The sequence below is a fragment of the Salmo salar genome, chromosome ssa10 (genome assembly GCF_905237065.1).
Source record: "Salmo salar chromosome ssa10, Ssal_v3.1, whole genome shotgun sequence".
Taxonomy (NCBI): domain Eukaryota; kingdom Metazoa; phylum Chordata; class Actinopteri; order Salmoniformes; family Salmonidae; genus Salmo; species Salmo salar.
In genome coordinates this window covers 122,635,845-122,655,095 of record NC_059451.1, presented here as the reverse complement: position 1 = coordinate 122,655,095, position 19,251 = coordinate 122,635,845, and the positions used below count along the sequence as shown (strand labels likewise).

The 19,251-nt window shown below is 45.4% G+C and overlaps 1 protein-coding gene across 2 annotated transcripts in view; it reads left to right on the top strand.

Annotated features, from left to right (window-relative positions):
* LOC106561804 (growth arrest-specific protein 2) overlaps positions 1-19,251 on the top strand; it is a 74,564-nt gene that overhangs the window by 15,108 nt on the left and 40,205 nt on the right. The gene's annotated exons all lie outside the window — the stretch shown is intronic.

Genomic DNA, 19,251 nt, shown 5'->3' with positions numbered 1-19,251 from the left:
TCAACTCTATTTACTCTCAGATTAGAAAATGCTAACTAGTGTCAAAGTAGACATCATGCAAAACTACAAATCCCTGCAAGCTCCTGCACATTATCGATATCCTACACCTTTGTTAACAGGTATTGTGTCAATTTAAAACTTTCACAAAACAGTTCAAAGAATTGTCCATTTTAAAGAAATGTAGCCAATTTATTCATTACTACATTTAGCTAACATTAGATAGATAATCCAGAGATTCTTACCTTTGCCTCGATTCGGCATGGCTCGTCCAGATCATCATGGCATTTGTAGTTCTTTATGATAGCCACATTAACAGCTAATTAGCATTTCATTTTGGGGGGTAAATACAGTTGAATATATTGATAAAAGTCACCTTGTCCTAGAGAGATTTATACAGTTATCAAAACATCACGCCAGGGTAAGCCTACACGAAACACAGCCCTTCATTTAAGTGTTCCTAAAATCCCCTATTGGAAAAAACAATTGGAACCATTTCCCTGTTTGACTGCTAGGTTTTATGGGTATTATGACTCATACTGTGGTACTCAATGCCTCGCCATGGACGTTTCCCAGTTACTTTGAATGTTCAAAATCATAGTGTAAGAACACTTTCAAAACTAGTCCTTTTTGGCTAGCTAGCTAGCAGTCAGCTAGCTAGGGAGCCACAGCAGTCAGCTAGCTAGGTTGCCACAGCAGTCAACTAGCTACGTAGCCACAGCGGTCAACTAGCTAGGTAGCCACAGCGGTCAGCTAGCTAGGTAGCCACAGCGGTCAGCTAGCTAGGTAGCCACAGCGGTCAACTAGCTAGGTAGCCACAGCGGTCAGCTAGCTAGGTAGCCACAGCGGTCAGCTAGCTAGGTAGCCACAGCGGTCAGCTAGCTAGGTAGCCACAGCGGTCAACTAGCTAGGTAGCCACATCAGTCAGCTAGCTAGGTTGCCACAGCAGTCAGCTAGCTAGGTTGCCACAGCAGTCAGCTAGCTAGGTAGCCACAGCAGTCAGCTAGCTAGGTAGCCACAGCAGTCAGCTAGCTAGGTAGCCACAGCAGTCAGCTAGCTAGGTAGCCACAGCAGTCAACTCACTAGGTAGCCACAGCAGTCAGCTAGCTAGGTTGCCACACCAGTCAGCTAGCTAGGTAGCCACAGCAGTCAGCTAGCTAGGTAGCCACAGCAGTCAACTAGCTAGGTAGCCACAGCAGTCCGCTAGCTAGGTAGCCACAGCAGTCAGGTAGCTAGGTAGCCACAGCAGTCAGCTAGCTAGGTAGCCACAGCAGTCAACTAGCTAGGTAGCCACAGCAGTCAGCTAGCTAGGTAGCCACAGCAGTCAGCTAGCTAGGTAGCCACAGCAGTCAGCTAGCTAGGTAGCCACAGCAGTCAACTAGCTAGGTAGCCACAGCAGTGAGCTAGCTAGGTAGCCACAGCAGTCAACTCACTAGGTAGCCACAGCAGTCAGCTAGCTAGGTTGCCACACCAGTCAGCTAGCTAGGTAACCACAGCGGTCAGCTAGCTAGGTAGCCACAGCAGTCAGCTAGCTAGGTAGCCACATCAGTCAGCTAGCTAGGTAGCCACAGCAGTGAGCTAGCTAGGTAGCCACAGCAGTCAGCTAGCTAGGTAGCCACAGCAGTCAGCTAGCTAGGTAGCCACAGCAGTCAACTCACTAGGTAGCCACAGCAGTCAGCTAGCTAGGTTGCCACACCAGTCAGCTAGCTAGGTAGCCACAGCAGTCAGCTAGCTAGGTAGCCACAGCGGTCAGCTAGCTAGGTAGCCACAGCGGTCAGCTAGCTAGGTAGCCACAGCGGTCAGCTAGCTAGGTAGCCACAGCGGTCAGCTAGCTAGGTAACCACAGCGGTCAGCTAGCTAGGTAGCCACAGCGGTCAGCTAGCTAGGTAGCCACAGCGGTCAGCTAGCTAGATTTGAGTCACTTCAAAGTGCCAATGTGAACAAGGCTTAGGTGGATTGTGTTTGGCCGGTGGGACAGGGCCAGGGCATGGTTGTGTAACTTTCTCCTCCAGCAGACAGAGATCAAGGCCACAGTACATTGAGAGGCCTGGGAAAGGGTAGCCGGGAGAGAGGAGAGAGCTCTATGGGAGGACAGTAACAATTACCATGACCTGGGAAAGGAAAGAGCAACAGGACAGAGCTCTATGGGAGGACAGTAACAATTACCATGACCTGGGAAAGGAAAGAGCAACAGGACAGAGCTCTATGGGAGGACAGTAACAATGATAACAGTGGTTAGTTGGTCTGTGCTCTGCCTCTGTTTGTCAGGGCTGTCCCACAGTAGACATTGGAATGTTGCACGTGTGTGTCGCTGCTGCGATATGTGTGTGTAGCTGTTGTTTTTAGGGAGATAGGGTTTGCCATCAAGGCTCAGTGTATCCAGTGTTCACCACTATAGTGTGACAGGAAGTGTGTATGTGTGGTGTCCCTGTTCCAGGTGTTCAGTGCCATGGTGTGACAGGAAGTGTGTGTGTGTGTGTGTGTGTGTGTGTGTGTGTGTGTGTGTGTGTGTGTGTGTGTGTGTGTGTGTGTGTGTGTGTGTGTGTGTGTGTGTGTCAGTATGTGGGTCATAGCTAGAGGTCGAGGTCAAAAGCCATGGTCCTCCACAACAAGGGACCCTTACAACACTAACCTCCATGTTCTTTAGGCTACTCTATAGGCCCTATATATCTCCCTTTACTTCAGACTTCCACCGCATGTCGTGACACTTTGCATTGAAAGCGGAACGAGGAAAGAACTCGGGTTTGTTATTCTGGAAAGTTGTGAAAGTCTCTGAAAAAGTGTTCTAATGAAAAAAAAACGTTTTGTTACTATCTAGTTATCTTTTGAATTTGGATTCCGCGGCACGGTTGGCATCCGTTGCAGGGACTGCAGCTATCTGTCCAGGGATACTACCGACCAAGGGTCTGATGAGATGCTTGGCGAAGCAGCTAGCCTAGCTGCCACTCTTAGCTGCGTATCAAGCTAGATGCTATTTCTCTGTAAACAAATTGACAACAGACTTTCAGCATGCTTATAGAGAAGGGCACTCAACATGTACTGCACTGACACAAATGACTGATGATTGGTTGAAAGAAATTGATAATAAGAAGATTGTGGGAGTTGTACTGTTAGATTTCAGTGCAGCCTTTGATATTAATTGACCATAACCTGCTGTTGAGAAAACATATTTTATGGCTTTTCAACATCTGCCGTATCGTGGATTCAGAGCAATCTATCTAATAGAACTCAGAGGATTTTTCTTTAATGGAAGCTTCTCTAATGTCAAACATGAAGGGTGTGGTGTACCACAGGGAAGCTCTCTAGGCCCCCTGCCACTGGCATTAAACAAAGCCTGTGTGTCCATGTATGCTGATGACTCAACCATATACTCATCAGCAACCACAGCTAATGAAGTCACTGAAACCCTTAACAAGGAGTTGCAGTCTGTTTTGGAATGGGTGGCCAGTAATAAACTGGTCCTTGAACATCTCTAAAACTAAGAGCATTGTATTTGGTACAAATCATTCCTTAAGTTCTAGACCTCAGCTGAATCTGGTAATGAATGGTGTGGCTGTTGAACAAGTTGAGGAGACTAAATTACTTGGTGTTGCCTTAGATTGTAAACTGTCATGGTGAAAACATATAGATTCAATGGTTGTAAAAATGGGGAGAGGTCTGTCCATAATAAAGAGATGTTCTGCTTTTTTGACACCACACTCCACAAAGCAAGTCCTGCAGGCTCTAGTTTTGTCTGATCTTGATTCTTGTCCAGTCGTGTGGTCCAGTGCTGCAAAGAAAGACCTAGTTAGGCTGCAGTTGGTCCAGAACAGAGCGACACATCTTGCTCTTCATTGTAATCAGAGGGCTGATATAAATACTATGCATGCCAGTCTCTCTTGACTAAGAGTTGAGGAGAGACTGACTGCATCACTTCTTATTTTTATAAGAAACATGAATGTGTTGGAAATTCCAAATTGTTTGCATAGTCAACTTACACACAGCTCTGACACACACACACTTATCCCACCAGACATGCCACCAGGGGTCTTTTCACAGTCCCCAAATCCAGAACCAATTCAAGAAAGCGTACAGTATTATATAGAGCCCTTATTGCATGTAACTCCCTTCCATCTCATATTGCTCAAATAAACAGCAAACCTGGTTTCAAAAAACACATAAAGCAGCATCTTGCAGCACAACGCCTCTCCCCTATTGGACCTAGATAGTTTGTTTATATGTATTGATATGTAGGCTGTATGTGCCATTATAAAACGTATGTAGTTCTGTCCTTCAGAGGTTCTTGTCTATTAATGTTCTGTATTATGTGATGTTTCATGTGGACCCCAGTGTAACGATGTACGCTGAGAGTCGGGAAGCAAGTTCAGGGAGTGAATACATTTAATAAATAAATGAAACAAACACGTAACACAAACAGCGCACGGACATGAAACAGGAACAGAAATAATGACGACTGGGGAAGAAACCAAAGGGGAGTGACATATATAGGGCAGGTAATCAAGGAGGTGATGGAGTCCAGGTGAGTGTCATTATGCGCTAATGAGCGTAGCGATGGTGACAGGTGTGTGCCTTAAACGAGCAGCCTGGCCGAAGAGGGAGCACACGTGACAGCCAGGAAGAGTAGCTGCTGCTTTCGCAAAAGCTAATGGGGATCCTAATAAAATACCAAATACCTTTTACAAGATGTGTGTTGAAAGATTTAGTTCACATACTGTAGATTCGTCATATAATGAAAAGATTGTTATTGAATATGACTTGGACCATGTCTTTTGTACTGTGAACCCTCATGATAAAACAGCAGCCTACATTATATTTACGTCGTTTAGCAGATGCTCTTATCCAGAGCGACTTACAGTAGTGAATGCATACATCTTATTTCATGCATTTTTTTTTTTTGTACTGGCCCCCTGTGGGAATCAAACCCACAACCCTGGCCTTGCAAACACCATGCTCTACCAACTGAGCCACAGGGAAGGCATGAGAGTAGTCTCTATCCACAGCCAAGCCTTTAGTCTTGTCGTTGTGAGGGGTTGGGTTAAATGCGGAAGACACATTTCAGTTGAAGGCATTCAGTTGTACAACTGACTAGGTATCTCCCTTTCCCTGTACAACTGACTAGGTACCTCCCTTTCCCTGTACAACTGACTAGGTATCTCCCTTTCCCTGTACAACTGACTAGGTATCCCCCTTTCCAACTGACTAGGTATCCCCCTTTTCCCTGTACAACTGACTAGGTATCCCCCCTTTCCCTGTACAACTGACTAGGTATCCCCCCTTTCCCTGTACAACTGACTAGGTATCCCCCTTTCCCTGTACAACTGACTAGGTATCCCCCCTTTCCCTGTACGACTGACTAGGTATCCCCCCCTTTCCCTGTACGACTGACTAGGTATCCCCCCTTCCCTGTACGACTGACTAGGTATCCCCCTCTCCCTGTACAACTGACTAGGTATCCCCCCCTTTTCCTATACAACTGACTAGGTATCCCCCTTTCCCTGTACAACTGACTAGGTATCCCCCCTCCCCTGTACAACTGACTAGGTATCCCCCCCTTTCCCTGTACAACTGACTAGGTATCCCCCCTTCCCCTGTACAACTGACTAGGTATCCCCCCTCCCCTGTACAACTGACTAGGTATCCCCCCTTTCCCCTGTACAACTGACTAGGTATCCCCCCTTTCCCTGTACAACTGACTAGGTATCCCCCCTCCCCTGTACAACTGACTAGGTATCCCCCCTTCCCCTGTACAACTGACTAGGTATCCCCCCTTTCCCTGTACAACTGACTAGGTATCCCCCCTCCCCTGTACAACTGACTAGGTATCCCCCTTTCCCTGTACAACTGACTAGGTATCCCCCTTTCCCCTTTAGGCAACAGTCATACTGTATTGTGATGGTAGCGACTTCACATCCTTTCTTGTTCAAGGCCTTCTGGCGCTTTGTATTAAACCATCCTGCTGTCTGGTTGAACCATAGTACTGCTGTCTGGTTGAACCATAGTACTGCTGTCTGGTTGAACCATAGTACTGCTGTCTGGTTGAACCATATTACTGCTGTCTGGTTGAACCATATTACTGCTGTCTGGTTGAACCATATTACTGCTGTCTGGTTGAACCATAGTACTGCTGTCTGGTTGAACCATATTACTGCTGTCTGGTTGAACCATATTACTGCTGTCTGGTTGAACCATAGTACTGCTGTCTGGTTGAACCATAGTACTGCTGTCTGGTTGAACCATAGTACTGCTGTCTGGTTGAACTATAGTACTGCTGTCTGGTTGAACCATAGTACTGCTGTCTGGTTGAACCATAGTACTGCTGTCTGGTTGAACTATAGTACTGCTGTCTGGTTGAACCATAGTACTGCTGTCTGGTTGAACCATATTACTGCTGTCTGGTTGAACCATAGTACTGCTGTCTGGTTGAACCATAGTACTGCTGTCTGGTTGAACCATAGTACTGCTGTCTGGTTGAACCATAGTACTGCTGTCTGGTTGAACCATATTACTGCTGTCTGGTTGAACCATAGTACTGCTGTCTGGTTGAACCATAGTACTGCTGTCTGGTTGAACCATAGTACTGCTGTCTGGTTGAACCATAGTACTGCTGTCTGGTTGAACCATAGTACTGCTGTCTGGTTGAACCATAGTACTGCTGTCTGGTTGAACCATATTACTGCTGTCTGGTTGAACCATAGTACTGCTGTCTGGTTGAACCATATTACTGCTGTCTGGTTGAACCATAGTACTGCTGTCTGGTTGAACCATAGTACTGCTGTCTGGTTGAACCATATTACTGCTGTCTGGTTGAACCATAGTACTGCTGTCTGGTTGAACCATATTACTGCTGTCTGGTTGAACCATAGTACTGCTGTCTGGTTGAACCATAGTACTGCTGTCTGGTTGAACCATAGTACTGCTGTCTGGTTGAACCATAGTACTGCTGTCTGGTTGAACCATATTACTGCTGTCTGGTTGAACCATAGTACTGCTGTCTGGTTGAACCATAGTACTGCTGTCTGGTTGAACCATAGTACTGCTGTCTGGTTGAACTATAGTACTGCTGTCTGGTTGAACCATATTACTGCTGTCTGGTTGAACCATAGTACTGCTGTCTGGTTGAACCATAGTACTGCTGTCTGGTTGAACCATAGTACTGCTGTCTGGTTGAACCATAGTACTGCTGTCTGGTTGAACCATATTACTGCTGTCTGGTTGAACTATAGTACTGCTGTCTGGTTGAACTATAGTACTGCTGTCTGGTTGAACCATAGTACTGCTGTCTGGTTGAACCATAGTACTGCTGTCTGGTTGAACCATATTACTGCTGTCTGGTTGAACTATAGTACTGCTGTCTGGTTGAACCATAGTACTGCTGTCTGGTTGAACCATAGTACTGCTGTCTGGTTGAACCATAGTACTGCTGCCAGGGGGGGATGTGCTGTCTCTAGGTCAAGATGAGCAAACAACAGCTTGAGCAGGAAACTACCAGGACAGGACAGAAGGACAGCAGGTAGACTTGATCAGACCATGCAGCCAGGTTCAAGCCCCAAACCTGGCAACCCTTGTGTCTAGGGGTATTCGTGGGGGGAAAAAAAGCAGAAGATTAATTTCTATTCTAACCAATTGGACAATAAAGTGTGTATTCTGTTCTATTTGATTATGTTATATTCTGTAGAGTTCTATTCTATTCTATTCACATCTAGTAGATTCTGCTGTCAGTGATACGACTTCCAAAATGGACTATTTATTGGTCCAGTCCCTCTATTCTTCTCTCAACCATAAGCCAATGCAGGAAAGACATGTTGTTTGGTTAGATGAACAGGATAGTAAAACGGGAAATGGATAGAGGTATGGAGCCTCGGCTTAACATTGAACCAACAACAGGTTTGTGTATGTCTGTCATGAGGAGAATAATAAAGAGGGTTGTGTACTACTTCTGTAGAGTATGGAGGGGCCAGTACAGGCTTGTGTGTTGTCATGGGGACCCAGTACAGGCTTGTGTGTTGTCAGGGGGAACCAGTACAGGCTTGTGTGTTGTCAGGAGGAACCAGTACAGGCTTGTGTGTTGTCAGGGGGACCCAGTACAGGCTTGTGTGTTGTCAGGGGGAACCAGTACAGGCTTGTGTGTTGTCATGGGGACCCAGTACAGGCTTGTGTGTTGTCAGGAGGAACCAGTACAGGCTTGTGTGTTGTCATGGGGACCCAGTACAGGCTTGTGTGTTGTCAGGGGGAACCAGTACAGGCTTGTGTGTTGTCAGGAGGAACCAGTACAGGCTTGTGTGTTGTCAGGGGGAACCAGTACAGGCTTGTGTGTTGTCAGGAGGAACCAGTACAGGCTTGTGTGTTGTCAGGGGGACCCAGTACAGGCTTGTGTGTTGTCAGGGGGAACCAGTACAGGCTTGTGTGTTGTCATGGGGACCCAGTACAGGCTTGTGTGTTGTCAGGAGGAACCAGTACAGGCTTGTGTGTTGTCATGGGGACCCAGTACAGGCTTGTGTGTTGTCAGGGGGAACCAGTACAGGCTTGTGTGTTGTCAGGAGGAACCAGTACAGGCTTGTGTGTTGTCATGGGGACCCAGTACAGGCTTGTGTGTTGTCAGGGGGGAGTGATAGTGTTCCAGCATGCTCTATTCTCACACATGCTTTCCAGAGGGCTCAGTGTGACAGGCTGAAATTGTGAGCCACATAAATATTATAGCCTCTGTAATGGGCTGTATCATGAGCCACTATAATGGGCTGTATCATGAGCCACTATAATGGGCTGTATCATGAGCCACTCTAATGGGCTGTATCATGAGCCACTCTAATGGGCTGTATCATGAGCCACTATAATGGGCTGTATCATGAGCCACTCTAATGGGCTGTATCATGAGCCACTCTAATGGGCTGTATCATGAGCCACTCTAATGGGCTGTATCAGGAGCCACTATAATGGGCTGTATCATGAGCCACTATAATGGGCTGTATCATGAGCCACTCTAATGGGCTGTATCATGAGCCACTCTAATGGGCTGTATCATGAGCCACTGCTGTTCTGAGCCACTCTAATGGGCTGTATCATGAGCCACTCTAATGGGCTGTATCATGAGCCACTCTAATGGGCTGTATCAGGAGCTACTCTAATGGGCTGTATCAGGAGCCACTCTAATGGGCTGTATCATGAGCCACTATAATGGGCTGTAACATGAGCCACTATAATGGCTGTATCATGAGCCACTATAATGGGCTGTATCAGGAGCCGTTCTAATGGGCTGTCTGTGTTTAGGTCATGTGTGGAGCATGTCTTTAACCTATGTGGTAATGGGAACAGCTGGACAGCATCCTTGTGATGTCACTATCCTGTGCTTAGCGAAGGGTCAATTGAGCCTGCCCGGGATGAACGTCCACATTGTAAAACCAATGTAAAAGTCCCAAATTTGCAAAAACCTGTCTATATTGCAGTCCAGGTCTGCCTCAGAATAGATTCTTTGCGTATTGTTTTTATAATCTTCACATCCTGTTAGAGACATGGTGGGTCACACACTGAATGCGTAAGACCTGCTTATACCCCAATCTCCTCTCTGAGAAAATAAACTCTGTATGGAGTTGGCTGTTGATGACAATTTGTCAGGCGTTATAGCCTATACATCTGGCTCCCAGTTGGTCGTTCGGTCGGACGTTCTGTCGATAAATCTATCAGCCCCATACGGAAACACTTTCCGTGGTAATGTATCAGACTTAATGAGATAACATTAGGAGTTAAAAACATTAACAATTCGTACATTTTTTTTTTGCAGTCCTCTGTGTTAAGCTATGAATGGCTGGCAAGGAATACAATTGAGAAAGAGTGGGGTAGTATTTCATTTACCCGCTGCGGTTACTCCATCCAGCATACAGACAATATAAAGGCCAAATACCCTGCCAATTTACTGCCAAAAAGTATTGCTCCTCTGTGATGTGGGTTGTGGGAAGGAGTGATGTGGCGTTGATGTTGGGGTGGTGGGGTAGGGGTGGTGGTGGTTGGGGGGGTATTTGGTATTTTATTAGGATCCCCATTAGCTGTTGCAAAAGCAGCCGATAATCTTCCTGGGGTTCCACACAAAACATGAAACATAATACAGAACATCATTAGACAAGAACAGCTCAAGGACTGAACTACATACATTTTTTAAAAAGGCACACGTAGCCTACATATCAATACATACACACAAACTATCTGGGTCCAATAGGGGAGAGGCGTTATGCCGTGAGTTGTTGCTTTATCTGTTTTCTGAAACCAGGTTTGCTGTTTATTTGAGCAATATGAGATGGAAGGGTGTTCCCTGCAATAAGGGCTCTATATAATACTGTACGCTTTCTTGAATTGGTTCTGGATTTGGGGACTGTGAAAAGACCCCTGGTGGCATGTCTGGTGGGGTAAGTGTGTGTGTCAGAGCTGTGTGTAAGTTGACTATGCAAACAATTTGGGATTTTCAACACATTAATGTTTCATATAAAAAGAAGAAGTGATACAGTCAGTCTCTCCTCAACTCTTAGCAAAGAGAGACTGGCATGCATAGTACTAATATTAGCCCTCTGACTACAATGAAGAGCAAGACGTGCCGCTCTGTTCCTGACCAGCTGCAGCCTAACTAGGTCTTTCCTTGCAGCACTGGACCACACGACTGGACAATAATCAAGATCAGACAAAACTAGAGCCTGCAGGACTTGCTTTGTGGAGTGTGGTGTCAAAAAAGCAGAGCATCTCTTTATTATGGACAGACCTCTCCCCATTTTTACAATCATTGACTCTATATCTGTTGACCATGACAGTTTACAATCTAAGGCAACACCAAGTAATTTAGTCTCCTCAACTTGTTCAACAGCCACACCATTCATTACCAGATTCAGCTGAGGTCTATAATGCTCTTAGTTTTAGAGATGTTCAGGACCAGTTTATTACTGGCCACCCATTCCAAAACAGACTGCAACTCTTTGTTAAGGGTAAAAATATGACAGATAGGAGTGGCTATAGAGTCAGCTACCATCCTCAGTAGCTTTCCATCTAAGTTGTCAATGCCAGGAGGTCGATAATCATTTTCCCACCTCTCCCACACTAACTTTACAAAATTCAAACTTGCACTGCTTTCCTTTCATTATTTGTTTTTTTATGCATGAGTATTTTATTTATTTAACTAAGCAAGTCAGTTAAGAACAAATTCTTATTTTCAATGACAGCCCAGGAACAGTGGGTTAACTGTCTTGTTCAGGGGCAGAACGACAGATTTTTACCTTGTCAGCTTGGGGATTCAATCTTGCAACCTTTCAGTTACTGGTCCAACGCTCTAACCACTAGGCTACCTGCCGCCCCAAATATAAATATAATTGCTCACTGTTTGTCGTGGGCATTTCCTGCCTAAGTTTGCCCACTTTGCCAATGAAATTACCATTAAAACAATTGGCAACATCAAATGTTTTTGTGATGAGTAAGCAGTCTGATTCAATGAAAGATGGAGTTGAATTTGTCTTTCTGCCCATAATTTCATTTAAAGTACTCAAGTTTTTTTCCCATCATTCTTTATATCATTGATCTTGGCATCATAATACAGTTTCTTCTTATTTTTGTTGAGTTTAGTCACATAATTTTGGGCTTGGGTTGTGGTGGGGGGGCTCTGGGTTGGGATAGTGTTGGGATTGGGTGGTGTATGGGGGGCTCTGGATTGGGATAGTGTTGGGCTTGGGTTGTGGTGGGATAGTGTTAGGATTGGGTGGTGGTGATGGGCTCTGGGTTGGGATAGTGTTGGGATTGGGTGGTGTTGGGTGGCTCTGGGTTGGGATAGTGTCTGGCTTGGGTGGTGTTGGGTGGCTCTGGGTTGGGATAGTGTTGGGCTTGGGTGGTGGTGATGGGCTCTGGGTTGGGATAGTGTTGGGATTGGGTGGTGTTGGGTGGCTCTGGGTTGGGATAGTGTCTGGCTTGGGTGGTGTTGGGTGGCTCTGGGTTGGGATAGTGTTGGGCTTGGGTGGTGGTGATGGGCTCTGGGTTGGGATAGTATTTGGATTGGGTTGTGGTGGGATAGTGTTAGGATTGGGTGGTGTTGGGGTGCTCTGGGTTGGGATAGTGTCTGGCTTGGGTGGTTTATGGGGGTAACAATGAAAAAGAGTGGGAATAAATTGACACCTGGAGAGCTGCCGTTTCAGGTTTCACTGTAGCTAGATAACACCGATATCGTCATCTAGCCTCTCCTTTCTTCTCTGTTGGTCTGCTACAGTAGATAGAAGTCCCACTGTCCTGTGTTGGCTGCTATATGAAACAGACTAGTGTTCTAGGTGGGATATAATGATGGGAATAGGAACTGGCCTGTCAGGGTTACTGAGAATGTTCTGTGTCATTAGAACCACTGTAAACCACACCAGGGGCAAGACAAGGGCCCATATACACATGGGATCTAGGATCAGGTCCTTCCTGTTAATATAATCTCATTCATTATGATCTGAAACTGATCCCAGAACATTTAGATTCACTGTGAAGTGTAAACCGCACCAGAGAAATATCAAGACATTTTTTGGGGGGGTGGGGATTTTATCTGAAAAATATTTTATTTTATTTTATGAATATCGCTAGCTGCAACAGAATACAATCTTAGATACCATTTTATGTCTCTGCGTCCCGTATGAAGGAAGTTAGAGGTAGTTTCACAAGCCAATGCTAACTAGTGTTAGCACAATGACTGGAAGTCTACAGGAACAGTTAGCATACTAGCTAACGACTCTGAGGAAGTAGATAAATGACTTCATTGCCAAAATCCCAAACTATCCCTTTAATATGGAGGAAATAACAGTCATCTGAGATAATTACAGGATTTTTTTCTGAATAGAAAATTCTTAAGGCGGGCGGTATAAGTGGTAATTTTCAGGATGGAAAAACGTTTTCAATGTCAACTTAAACGACCAAAACTAGATAGAAAGTGTGCAGAAAAGGTATTGAACTATATATATTTTTTTATAAAACCGTCTTTGAGAACTAACAATCAATTAAAACTAGAAAGTCTGGGAGAATCGAACATTCCCAAAACCAGGCATGTCCGTTGATTTAGTTAAAGCGTTTGAGCAGAGAAACACGGCATTAGCCATGGAAAAAAATGTGTAGAATTGATGGAAATTGACTTTAAACTGCAAAATTGTCTCTTAGCTTCATGCCAAACTGTGTAGAATTGATGGAAATTAACTTAGAAACTGCAAAATGTTCTCTACCGACCAAGATACCGTTCTAGCTAATAGACTATGTTAGTTCTCACTTCCACTTCCAATGAATGGTGGGGAGGTCAAAATAATGTAACTGTCTACCAAATCTTTACATTTAAGAATGTTGATTACTTCTACTTGGCATTATCATTCACCTGATGATAAGACAGGATTGTAACGCGGGTCGTACAAAGGGGACAAAGGCGCGGCGTGTGAAGTGCTCATAACTTACTTTAATGAAAACACTAATACAAAAAAACGACCGACAACAGTTCCGTCAGTTGAACATACACTAAACAGGAAACAACTACCCACCAACAACAGGAAGAAAAAAAACACCCCTACTAAATATGACCTCCAATTAGAGGCAACGAGGAACAGCTGCCTCCAATTGAAGGTCAACCCAATAAACCCCAACCTAGATATAGACAAACTAGAAATCCAACATAGAAATAGAGAACATAGAACAAACACAAAAACACCCCCGTGTCACACCCTGACCACTCTACCATAGAAAATAACGACTTATTATTGGTCAGGACGTGACAAGGATGTGTTATTTACATTTTTTGCTAACATATGATGGAGTCCCGGGGGACACCGGTTTGCCTGGACTGGCGGTCCCTTGGCAAAAAAAAGTTTGAAAACCTCTGCTGTAGATACAATGTACGCCACACCAGGCCCAGAGCAGTAAGTACAGCCAGGTCTTGGCCAGGAGGACAAAGGTACCCTGATTGTGTTCTTCCATTGGTACACTCTCCTACTCCTCTGCTTTAGTAGGACAGAATGGGATAAGAGAAGAGAAAAAAAACAGATAAGAGACATTCAGGTTAAATCTGCTTTAGGAGGACAGAATGGGTTAACAACAAACCCCGAGATAAGAGACATTCAGGTTAAATCTGCTTTAGGAGGACAGAATGGGTTAACAACAAACCCCGAGATAAGAGACATTCAGGTTAAATCTGCTTTAGGAGGACAGAATGGGTAAACAACAAACCCCGAGATAAGAGACATTCAGGTTAAATCTGCTTTAGGAGGACAGAATGGGTTAACAACAAACCCCGAGATAAGAGACATTCAGGTTAAACTAGCTGACACCTGCTTATATTACTGAATTAAAGGTGGCTCAGTTGGTCAGAGTGTGGCGATACCGTAGCAACGCTAAGGTTGAGGTTCAATTCCCACAGTGATTACATACACGTCAGTTGTGCCTTCCTGTATTATACTGACGCTAAAACAAAATGTATTCTACTGAGCAATTTACTCTATGTTCCTATTCTTATCTTTCGTTATGTATTATTGTTGTTGTTAGGTCCAGAAGGAACCTGCAAGTAAGCATTTCGTTGGAAAGGGTGTACACCAAGTGTATCCCGTACATATGACTGATAAAACTTGAAACTTACACTGTCCTTACACTGATATCACAGTCCACACTCTGAAAACTCAACATCTCATCTGATATCACGGTTCACACTCTGAAAACTCAACATCTCATCTGATATCACAGTCCACACTCTGAAAACTCAACATCTCATCTGATATCACGGTTCACACTCTGAAAACTCAACATCTCATCTGATATCACGGTTCACACTCTGAAAACTCACTTCTCATCTGATATCACGGTTCACACTCTGAAAACTCACTTCTCATCTGATATCACGGTTCACACTCTGAAAACTCACATCTAATCTGATATCACAGTTCACACTCTTTGAAAACTCACATTAAAAGTCCTACTCTGTCAGTGAACCTCTCAGCACATAAAACTGGGGGCCTTTAAAAAAAAGTTTATATGGTGGTTTTGGGAGGTCAGTGAACTGGGGCTGTCTGAGTGGGATGAGAGAAGGACAGTGTGGGTGAAGAGAGCTGGGTTTAGTAGGACAGTGTGGGTGAAGAGAGCTGGGTTTAGTAGGACAATGTGGGTTTAGAAGGACAGTGTGGGTTTAGAAGGACAGTGTGGGTTTAGAAGGACAGTGTGGGTGAACCGAGCTGGGTTTAGTAGGACAGTGTGGGTTGAGTTGGACAGTGTGGGTTGAGTTGGACAGTGTGGGTTTTGAAGGACAGTGTGGGTTTAGAAGGACAGTGTGGGTGAACAGAGCTGGGTTTAGTAGGAAAGTGTGGGTAGAGAAAGCTGGGTTTAGTAGGACAGTGTGGGTGAAGAGAGCTGGGTTTAGTAGGACAGTGTGGGTTTAGAAGGACAGTGTGGGTTTAGAAGGACAGTGTGGGTTTAGAAGGACAGTGTGGGTTTAGAAGGACAGTGTGGGTGAACCGAGCTGGGTTTAGTAGGACAGTGTGGGTTTAGTAGGACAGTGTGGGTTGAGTTGGACAGTGTGGGTTTTGAAGGACAGTGTGGGTTTAGAAGGACAGTGTGGGTGAACAGAGCTGGGTTTAGTAGGAAAGTGTGGGTAGAGAAAGCTGGGTTTAGTAGGACAGTGTGGGTTTAGAAGGATAGTGTGGGTTTAGTAGGACAGTGTGGGTTTAGTAGGACAGTGTGGGTTTAGAAGGACAGTGTGGATGAACAGAGCTGAGTTTAGAAGGACAGTGTGGGTCTAGAAGGACAGTGTGGGTTTAGAAGGACAGTGTGGGTTTAGAAGGACAGTGTGGGTGAACCGAGCTGGGTTTAGTAGGACAGTGTGGGTTGAGTTGGACAGTGTGGGTTGAGTTGGACAGTGTGGGTTTTGAAAGACAGTGTGGGTTTAGAAGGACAGTGTGGGTGAACAGAGCTGGGTTTAGTAGGAAAGTGTGGGTAGAGAAAGCTGGGTTTAGTAGGACAGTGTGGGTGAAGAGAGCTGGGTTTAGTAGGACAGTGTGGGTTTAGAAGGACAGTGTGGGTTTAGAAGGACAGTGTGGGTTTAGAAGGACAGTGTGGGTGAACCGAGCTGGGTTTAGTAGGACAGTGTGGGTTTAGTAGGACAGTGTGGGTTGAGTTGGACAGTGTGGGTTTTGAAGGACAGTGTGGGTTTAGAAGGACAGTGTGGGTGAACAGAGCTGGGTTTAGTAGGAAAGTGTGGGTAGAGAAAGCTGGGTTTAGTAGGACAGTGTGGGTTTAGAAGGATAGTGTGGGTTTAGTAGGACAGTGTGGGTTTAGTAGGACAGTGTGGGTTTAGAAAGACAGTGTGGATGAACAGAGCTGAGTTTAGAAGGACAGTGTGGGTTTAGAAGGACAGTGTGAGTTTAGAAGGACAGTGTGAGTTTAGAAGGACAGTGTGGGTTTAGGACAGTGTGGGGTTAGAAGGACAGTGTGGGTTTAGAAGGACAGTGTGGATGAACAGAGCTGGGTTTAGAAGGACATTGTAGGTTTTAGAATGACATTGTGGGTTTTGAAGGACAGTGTGGGTTTTGAAGGACAGTGTGGGTTTTGAAGGACAGTGTGGGATGGGAAGGACAGTGTGGGTTTAGAAGGACAGTGTTGGTTTAGAAGGACAGTGTGGGTTTACAGGACAGCGTGGGTGAACAGAGCTGGGTTTAGAAGGCCAGTGTGGATTTAGAAGTACAGTGTTGGTTTAGAAGGACAGTGTGGGTTTATAAGGACAGTTTGGATTTAGTTGGACAGTGTGGGTGAAGAGAGCTGGGTTTAGTAGGAACGTGTGGGTAGAGAAAGCTGGGTTTAGTAGGACAGTGTGGGTGAAGAGAGCTGGGTTTATAAGGACAGTGTGCATTTAGAAGGACAGTGTGGGTTTAGTAGGACAGTTTGCCTTTAGAAGGGCAATGTGACTTTAGTAGGACAGTGTGGGTTTAGAAAGACAGTGTGGATTTAGAAGTACAGTGTTGGTTTAGAAGGACAGTGTGGGTGAACAGAGCTGGGTTTAGAAGAACAGTGTGGATTTAGAAGTACAGTGTGGGTCTAGAAGGACAGTGTGGGTTTAGCAGGACAGTGTGGGTTTAGAAGGACAGCGGGGGTTTAGAAAGACAGTGTGGGTTTAGAAGGACAGTGTGGGTTTAGAATGACAGTGTGGGTGAACAGAGCTGGTTTTAGCAGGACAGTGTGGGTTTAGAAGGACAGTGTGGGTTTAGAAGGACAGTGTGGGTTTAGCAGGACAGTGTGGGTTTAGTAGGACAGTGTGGGTTTAGAAGGACAGTGTGGGTTTAGTAGGACAGCGTGGGTTTAGAAGGACAGTGTGGGTTTAGAAGGACAGTGTGGGTGAACAGAGCTGGGTTTAGCAGGACAGTGTGGGTTTAGCAGGACAGTGTGGGTTTAGAAGGACAGTGTAGGTTTAGCAGGACAGTGTGGGTTTAGAAGGACAGTGTGGGTTTAGAAGGACAGTGTGGGTTTAGTAGGATAGTGTAGGTCTAGAAAAACAGTGTGGGTTTAGAAGGACAGTGTGGGTGAACAGAGCTGGGTTTAGTAGGAAAGTGTGGGTAGAGAAAGCTGGGTTTAGTAGGATAGTGTGCGTTTAGTAGGACAGTGTGCGTTTAGTAGGATAGTGTGGGTTTAGTAGGACAGTGTGGGTTTAGGACAGTGTGGGTTTAGAAGGACAGTGTGGGGTTAGAAGGACAGTGTGGATGAACAGAGCTGGGTTTAGAAGGACAGTGTGGGTTTAGAAGGACATTGTGGGTTTAGAAGGACAGTGTGGGTTTAGAAGGACAGTGTGGGTTTAGAAGGACAGTGTGGGTTTAGAAGGACAGTGTGGGTTTAGAAGGACAGTGTGGGTTTAGAAGGACAGTGTGGGTTTGGAAGGACATTGTGGGTTTTGAAGGACAGTGTGGGTTTAGAAGGACAGTGTGGGTTTAGAAGGACAGTGTGGGTTTTGAAGGACAGTGTGGGTTTTGAAGGACAGTGTGGGTTTGGAAGGACAGTGTGGGATGGGAAGGACAGTGTGGGTTTAGAAGGACAGTGTTGGTTTAGAAGGACAGTGTGGGTTTACAGGACAGCGTGGGTGAACAGTGTGGGTCTAGCAGGACAGTGTGGATTTAGAAGTACAGTGTTGGTTTAGAAGGACAGCGTGGGTTTAGAATGACAGTGTGGGTGAACAGAGCTGGGTTTAGCAGGACAGTGTGGGTTTAGAAGGACAGTGTGGGTTTAGAAGGACAGTGTGGGTTTAGCAGGACAGTGTGGGTTTAGCAGGACAGTGTGGGTTTAGCAGGACAGTGTGGGTTTAGAAGGACAGTGTGGGTTTAGAAGGACAGTGTGGGTGAACAGAGCTGGGTTTAGCAGGACAGTGTGGGTTTAGCAGGACAGTGTGGGTTTAGCAGGACAGTGTGGGTTTAGAAGGACAGTGTAGGTTTCGAAGGACAGTGTGGGTTTCGAAGGACAGTGTGGGTTTAGTAGGATAGTGTGGGTCTAGAAAGACAGTGTGGGTTTAGAAGGACAGTGTGGGTGAACAGAGCTGGGTTTAGAAGGACAGTGTGGGTTTAGAAGGATAGTGTGGGTTTAGCAGGATAGTGTGGGTTTGGCAAGACAGTGTGGGTTTGGCAAGACAGTGTGGGTTTAGCAGGATAGTGTGGGTTTAGCAGGACAGTGTGGGTGAAGAGCCAGTAACTGGAGGAAATGATGACGAGAGAGGGAGGGAAAGAGGTTGAATGGAGGGATGAAATGACCAGTAGAGGAGAATGAGAGGGATAGAAGTGGAGTGGAAGGATGGATAGATAGAAGGAAAGAGTGGTTCAAGTGAAGACAGACTTAAATGGAGAGCAGGTGACTGTCAGACCCTCTCCTCTCTCAATAACAGTGTTTGTTGTGACTGACCCTCTCCTCTCTCAATAACAGTGTTTATTGTGACTGTCTGACCCTCTCCTCTCTCAATAACAGTGTTTATTGTGACTGCTGACCCTCTCCTCTCTCAATAACAGTGTTTATTGTGACTGACCCTCTCCTCTCTCAATAACAGTGTTTGTTGTGACTGACCCTCTCCTCTCTCAATAACAGTGTTTGTTGTGACTGACCCTCTCCTCTCTCAATAACAGTGTTTGTTGTGACTGTCTGACCCTCTCCTCTCTCAATAACAGTGTTTATTGTGACTGTCTGACCCTCTCCTCTCTCAATAACAGTGTTTATTGTGACTGTCCGACCCTCTCCTCTCTCAATAACAGTGTTTGTTGTGACTGTCTGACC